The sequence below is a fragment of the Macrotis lagotis genome, chromosome 4 (genome assembly GCF_037893015.1).
Source record: "Macrotis lagotis isolate mMagLag1 chromosome 4, bilby.v1.9.chrom.fasta, whole genome shotgun sequence".
NCBI lineage: Eukaryota > Metazoa > Chordata > Mammalia > Peramelemorphia > Peramelidae > Macrotis > Macrotis lagotis.
The window spans coordinates 52496018-52501764 of record NC_133661.1 but is presented as its reverse complement, the minus strand read 5'-3'; the positions used below and the strand labels follow the sequence as shown (position 1 = coordinate 52501764).

The 5747-nt window shown below is 44.1% G+C and overlaps 2 non-coding genes across 2 annotated transcripts; one reads left to right on the top strand and one right to left on the bottom strand.

Moving 5' to 3' along the window:
* Positions 1–697: 697 nt before the first annotated feature.
* Positions 698–770, bottom strand: TRNAR-UCG (transfer RNA arginine (anticodon UCG)). The gene has a single exon. It is a non-coding gene; the product is annotated as a tRNA-Arg (tRNA).
* A 653-nt stretch (positions 771–1423) lies between these two features.
* On the top strand, positions 1424–1495 carry TRNAM-CAU (transfer RNA methionine (anticodon CAU)). The gene has a single exon. It is a non-coding gene; the product is annotated as a tRNA-Met (tRNA).
* The last annotated feature ends 4252 nt before the right edge of the window (positions 1496–5747 follow it).

The window sequence follows — 5747 nt, the reverse complement described above, 5'->3', positions numbered from 1 at the left end:
ATTATGCACCTGGTCCCTCTCCACTAACATAGATCTGATGTTAGATAATGCTAGAGTCCTTTGCTTTATGATGCTTTCTACTTATTTAAGAAACTTTCTGACACCATTGGAATAGGAATGGTAGAGGGACCGGACCTCTAGATCCATCGATCGTGGCAATTCCAATGCCTGTTGGCCCCTTCCAGATGCAGTCCTGGGAGTTTCCTAGAGAACAGCAAAGTTAGGGATTTGCCCAGTCACAGAGACATAGATCTGATTCGAACTCAGATCTTCCAGGTTTCTGGCTCTGTTATTCATCCACCCCCTCTGGAGTGGGAGATATATATGTATGTATATATATATATGTGTGTGTGTGTGTGTGTGTGTGTGTGTGTGTGTATATATATATATATATATATATATATATAGGTAATGGGCTTCCAGGAACTAGCAGAGCAGAGAGCAGACATTGATGAAATAAAAATTTCCTGTCTCAGGAGTTGGGGGCTGAGGGGCTTAAAGAGTCTTCCTTTGAAAGGGAGCATTTGGAGAAACCAGCCCTCCTTTTGGCAACCTCATTTGGGTTCCTGCCTAGTGGGTGAGGAAACGGAGCAGAGATTGCTTAAAAAGGGGGTTCTCTAATCTTCAGTGGCCTCCCCCCAACCTTGGCTCGGCTCTGGGGATCGATGATGAAATTTAAATTCAGAATCAAAAGATGCAACCACGAAGGGATTCGAACCCTCAATCTTCTGATCCGAAGTCAGACGCCTTATCCATTAGGCCACGTGGTCGCTACGAGAACAAGGGCTGTTTGAGACTTTGAAAATAGAGTACAAAGCCCGCCCGCCCCTCCCCCGCCCCTCCCCCGCCCCTCCTCCCTCTCCTCCAGATGCTGCGAGATTGGCTCTGACCGAGGGGCCGCCTCCCCGAAACCGAAGCGGCCGAGCCCGGCCGGTCTCCTTGGCAACACCCCCCGGGCTTCTGGAGGGCGCCGAGGCGGGACCCCAGGTCCTGCAGAATGTGGCCAGGCAGCCGACAGATCGATCACCTTTTCAGCTTTGGGGCATTGGGGGGTACCCGTGGAATCTGGACTCCATCTTATCTGAACCCCTTGAATAAAGGCTGCCTTGGCCCCGGGGGAGGGTGCTGTCTGCCGCCCTCCCGCATCTAGGAAGCCCTTCCTTAATGCAACTTTGATGATTCTTTGATTGATTGGTCGGAGGAGGAGCCTGCTCTTGCCCCCCTCCCCACTCCGGGTCGGATACAATGTTGCATCGTCCCATTGACACAGTAGCCTCGGGCGCGGACCCCGGGGGCCGCGTGCTCCCGCCTCCCCCACCCCGAGCGTGAGGTGGCAAGGAGCGCCTCGGGCACCTTCCCGGGGGCACCTGGGCCCGCCCAGGGGCCGGTGATAGAGGCCCAGTCCAGAATTGCTGTGGCGCCCAGCAGAGTGGCGCAGCGGAAGCGTGCTGGGCCCATAACCCAGAGGTCGGTGGATCGAAACCACCCTCTGCTAGCAGCGTTTTGGAACCCGGGAGACCTTTGTTTAATAATCCGAGAGCAAACCCCAGTGGGAAAGGGCAGGGGCGCAGGGGCGGTCACACCTGGTACCTTGGCCGCCTTCACAGCCTCCTATCTCAGTTTGGGGCACCCCTGCATTCCTGCGAAGAGATGATTTCCTTAATCCAAGCACAAATTCAATTTTAAATGATTAGTTTTTAAAAATAAATACCACACTTTCTTCATAGAGATGTTTTCCCTAATCAAAGTGCAGATTCAATTTAAAATGATTAATTTTATAAACGCCCTAGGAGATGTAAGCTAGTACCCTTCTTGCAGGGACATATGTTTCCTAATCAAAGTGAAGTTCAGTTTAAAATGATTTCTTAATTTTATGAATGCCCTAGGAGATGTAAGCTAGTACCCTTCCTTCATGGAGATATTTTCCCTAATCAAAGGGCAGAATCAATTTAAAATGATTAATTTTATAAACACCGTAGGAAATGTAAGCTAGTACCCTTACTGCAAGGAGATAACTTCCCTAATCAGAGTGCAGGTTCAGTTTTAAATGATTTATTAATTTTGTTTATTATTATTATTAATAAAATGTAATATAAATGACTAAAATGTTAATTTAATAAAATTATTAAATACATGCTTTGTTTCCAGAGGCTGACAACCCCATTCCCAAATGAGATCCACAAGTATTTACTAAAAGTTCATACTATGTATGGGACACACAGACCTTGCCTGCCCACAGGGAGTTTACAATCTACATTTGAAATTTCTGTTCTTTGTCCATTTGTCTTCCATGAAATCACGTGAAAAACGAAATAATATTTTTTAGGATTTGGATCTGCAGAGGGTGCTTGGGCTCCAGGAAAGGGTCCCAGGGGTCTGAACAGACTTTGGCTCAAGGAGGATAGATAAAGACACTGCACTTAACACAATTGTTTGGAGTCAAGAGGACAGGAGTTTGAGTCCAACCTCCAGACACTTGCCACTGACTAGCTATGTGACCTTGGGCAAGTCACTTCACCTTGAGTGCCTCTCATCCAGGGTCATCTCTAGTCCTGATTTTATATGTGGCCACTGAACCCAGACGACTCTGGAGGAGAAAGTATGACAGTATGACTGGTGACTTAGCAGAACACCTCCCTCCACCCCCTCACCTCAAATCCAATTCCTGTGTTTGTCACAGCATCAGCTCCCTGATGTCCTTCTAGGATGAAGGAGCAAAAAAGGTCATTATCATATGTGACACAATTGCTTCTGGGGGTGCTCACTCACACATTAAAGCCCCCTCCCTCCCAACCCTAAAGGCTTTCTGGTGCTCCAGTAATGGACAGTGACAGAGATTTCAGAATGGAAAACAAGGATCTGGGAGCCTTATTCAGGAACAATACTTTCAGGGATACTTGTTTGTCCTTCATTCTCAAAGAAGATCATGACATCAGGGAGGTGATGCCAGGACTTACAAATTAATTGCATTTGAGGGAGGGGGGTGCTGCGCTAAGTCCCCAGCCTCACTTTCTCCTCCGGAGCCATCTGGGTCCAGTGGCCAGACATGAATCAGGACAACTGGAGATGGCCCTGGATGCCAGGTAATCAGGGTAAAGTGACTTACCCAAGGTCACACAGCTAGTAAGTGTCATGCGTCTGAGGCTGGACCTCCTAACTCCAGGGTCGGTGCTCTATCCAATACTTGGTATCATGAGAGACAGTTCTGCTTAAGGGGCAGCCTGGGTCTGCAGAGTGTGGGTAGAGACAACTCCCCATTCTCTACATCCCAGGTGGTGAGGTAGTGGTGACAAATTTAAGGACCATAAAAGTCATGGAATGATGGTCACATTGGGATATTGGGGTGATGATGTTCAGATAGTTGAATTTTGAATCCACGTATTTGTTCAGTCTTATTTATAAGGCTTTTATATGCAAAACAAATACATAAAATCCACTCTTACTCCCTTTTCTTTAGAGCAACATTCTTTTTTTTTTTCAGGCAAGGTACATAGGAATGGATGGTAAGATTGTTGACTTTATTTGTCATGAAGGGGAAACTGGGGAATTCAATATCTGCTTGTAAAGAGAAGCTGGTCCTTCTGCATGGTTACCCTTGGAAGCTTTGATTAAGCAATTCTGGAGGGACTTGATTGGTTTGTTTACCCAAAGGATTTGTTGCTGTGAAACAGTGAACAGTAGAAAAATTACAGGGGACCAAGTCAGAAAGGGATGTAAATTTTCTACCTTTTATTTTACTTTGCAATATTTATATATTTTAATTAATTATTAGTTTTGTTCTCTCTTGTGCACTGTATGGGAACACTAGAAAACTATATAATTCATGATTAATATGGATCTATGCTTAGCATAATTACACTTGGAAAGACCATTTTATTTAGATTGCTTTCTATTGGGGGAGGGGGAAGGAAAGGGAGGAAGGGAGAAAAATGTAAAACCCAAACCCTTGTTTTAAAAAAAAAGACTGGCGAAAACTACTGTTGCATGTGGTTGGAAAAACAAATTAAAAAATTTTAAAATTGAAAAAAGAAGAAAACCTTATTGTTGGTCGTTTTCAATGTGTTGTCTAGTGGCATAAAACTTTTTTGATAATGTTCTACAGTTCTTCTGTGGACAAAAGCCAGCAAAAGACTAGAGCCTGTGAATAATGTAGAAATTGAAAGAGGGAAGTTTATTTAGATTTGGAGAATTGCATAAGAATAATTATAATAATAGCTAACATTTATCTATAGCACTTGGACCATATTTCTCAACCACTGCCCACAAGGCCCCTAAGGAAGATTCCCCCAGGTTCAAGGATCCATATTCCCTCAAAACCATATCTCACTAGTCCCTACCAGTGGGTATTATTTTAAACCAGATAACCAGAGGACATCTTTTTTTCAATATAGAAGACTCTTCTACAATAAAATAAAGTGACAGTGAAGATTCTTCTCATATATGCTAGTATAAAGGTTAGCATTTATGATCAGGTCAACTCAAGCTCTTAATAGTCAATCAACAGTTATTAAGCATCTACTATGTGTGTTTGGACTAATTGACTTAAGCTGGGATACTTTTCTACTTCCCAAACTGCTACTGTTTTCCTGAAGAGCCACCAATGTCCCCTGGAGATGTCCTTGAACTGTGAACTCTGCAAATCAGGTGAGAGCAACTGCAATAGAGATGAGAAAGAGTGACAGACAGTTGTGCTGCAGATAGAGTCATACATTGGAATGGTTTCCACCCCAGACAAAAACTTTGGGGTGTGGGTGGAGAGTGTGACAAGAACAGCCCTCTGAGGGTACAATCCTTCCCTAGCTTGTATCATCAGGGGACAGGGGAAGAAGAGTCAGAATCCAGGGAAGGAGAATCAAAGGGATAGGGGCCCTAGGTCCAGGAGAAGCAAGAGGGTCATAGAATCATGAAATCATAAAACTTCTCATATTTCATTTTGTTCCAGGAAAGTCAAGATCTATAAGATGAGAGTTGGTGCTTTCTGGACAGCTGCATGAAGGTACTCTCCCCACCTTTCTTTTATTTTTTTTTGCAAGGCAAATGGGGTTATAAGTGGCTTGCCTGAGACCACACAGCTAGGTAATTATTAAGTGTCTGAGGTTACATTTGAACCCAGGTCCTCCTGACTCCAGGGCTGGTGTTTTATCCACCGTGCCACCTAGCTGCCCCCCCTTCTTTTAACAGTGTCACCTTCTCCATTTTGACCTGCCAAGGAAAAGCCCTTATCACCCACTCCTGGATAAAGCTCTGTATAGAATTATTTAGAATTGAAAGGCTTTTCAGAGGTTCAAACTGCTCATTTTACACATATACAAACTAAAACCCAGAAAAGTTAAATGTATGCCCAACATCCCACAGAATTTCAAACCCAGATCCTATTCCAAATCTAGTCATCTTTCTAATAAACCATCTCAGGGTTCCCATCAGAGCGGGTGCCAGAGGAGAAAGTGAGGCTGGTGACTTTGCACAGTCCTCCCTCACTTAAATCCAATTCATTTGCATGTCAGCGAATGACAACAACCACAACCATGGCAGCCACAGATGGCACGCATTTTAACAACCTGTTGTGGAGGGAGGGGAGTAGGGAAGTACATATGACACACTTTTAAGTTTGCTCTGCATAATTAACATGATTGACATAATGAACATTTTTCTCTGTCACTTAGAAAAATCTATAAAACATTAGATCAAAATCTGATTTACTGGAAATTGAACCTGCTAGACAATAAGAATGGAGTCCATTATACCAC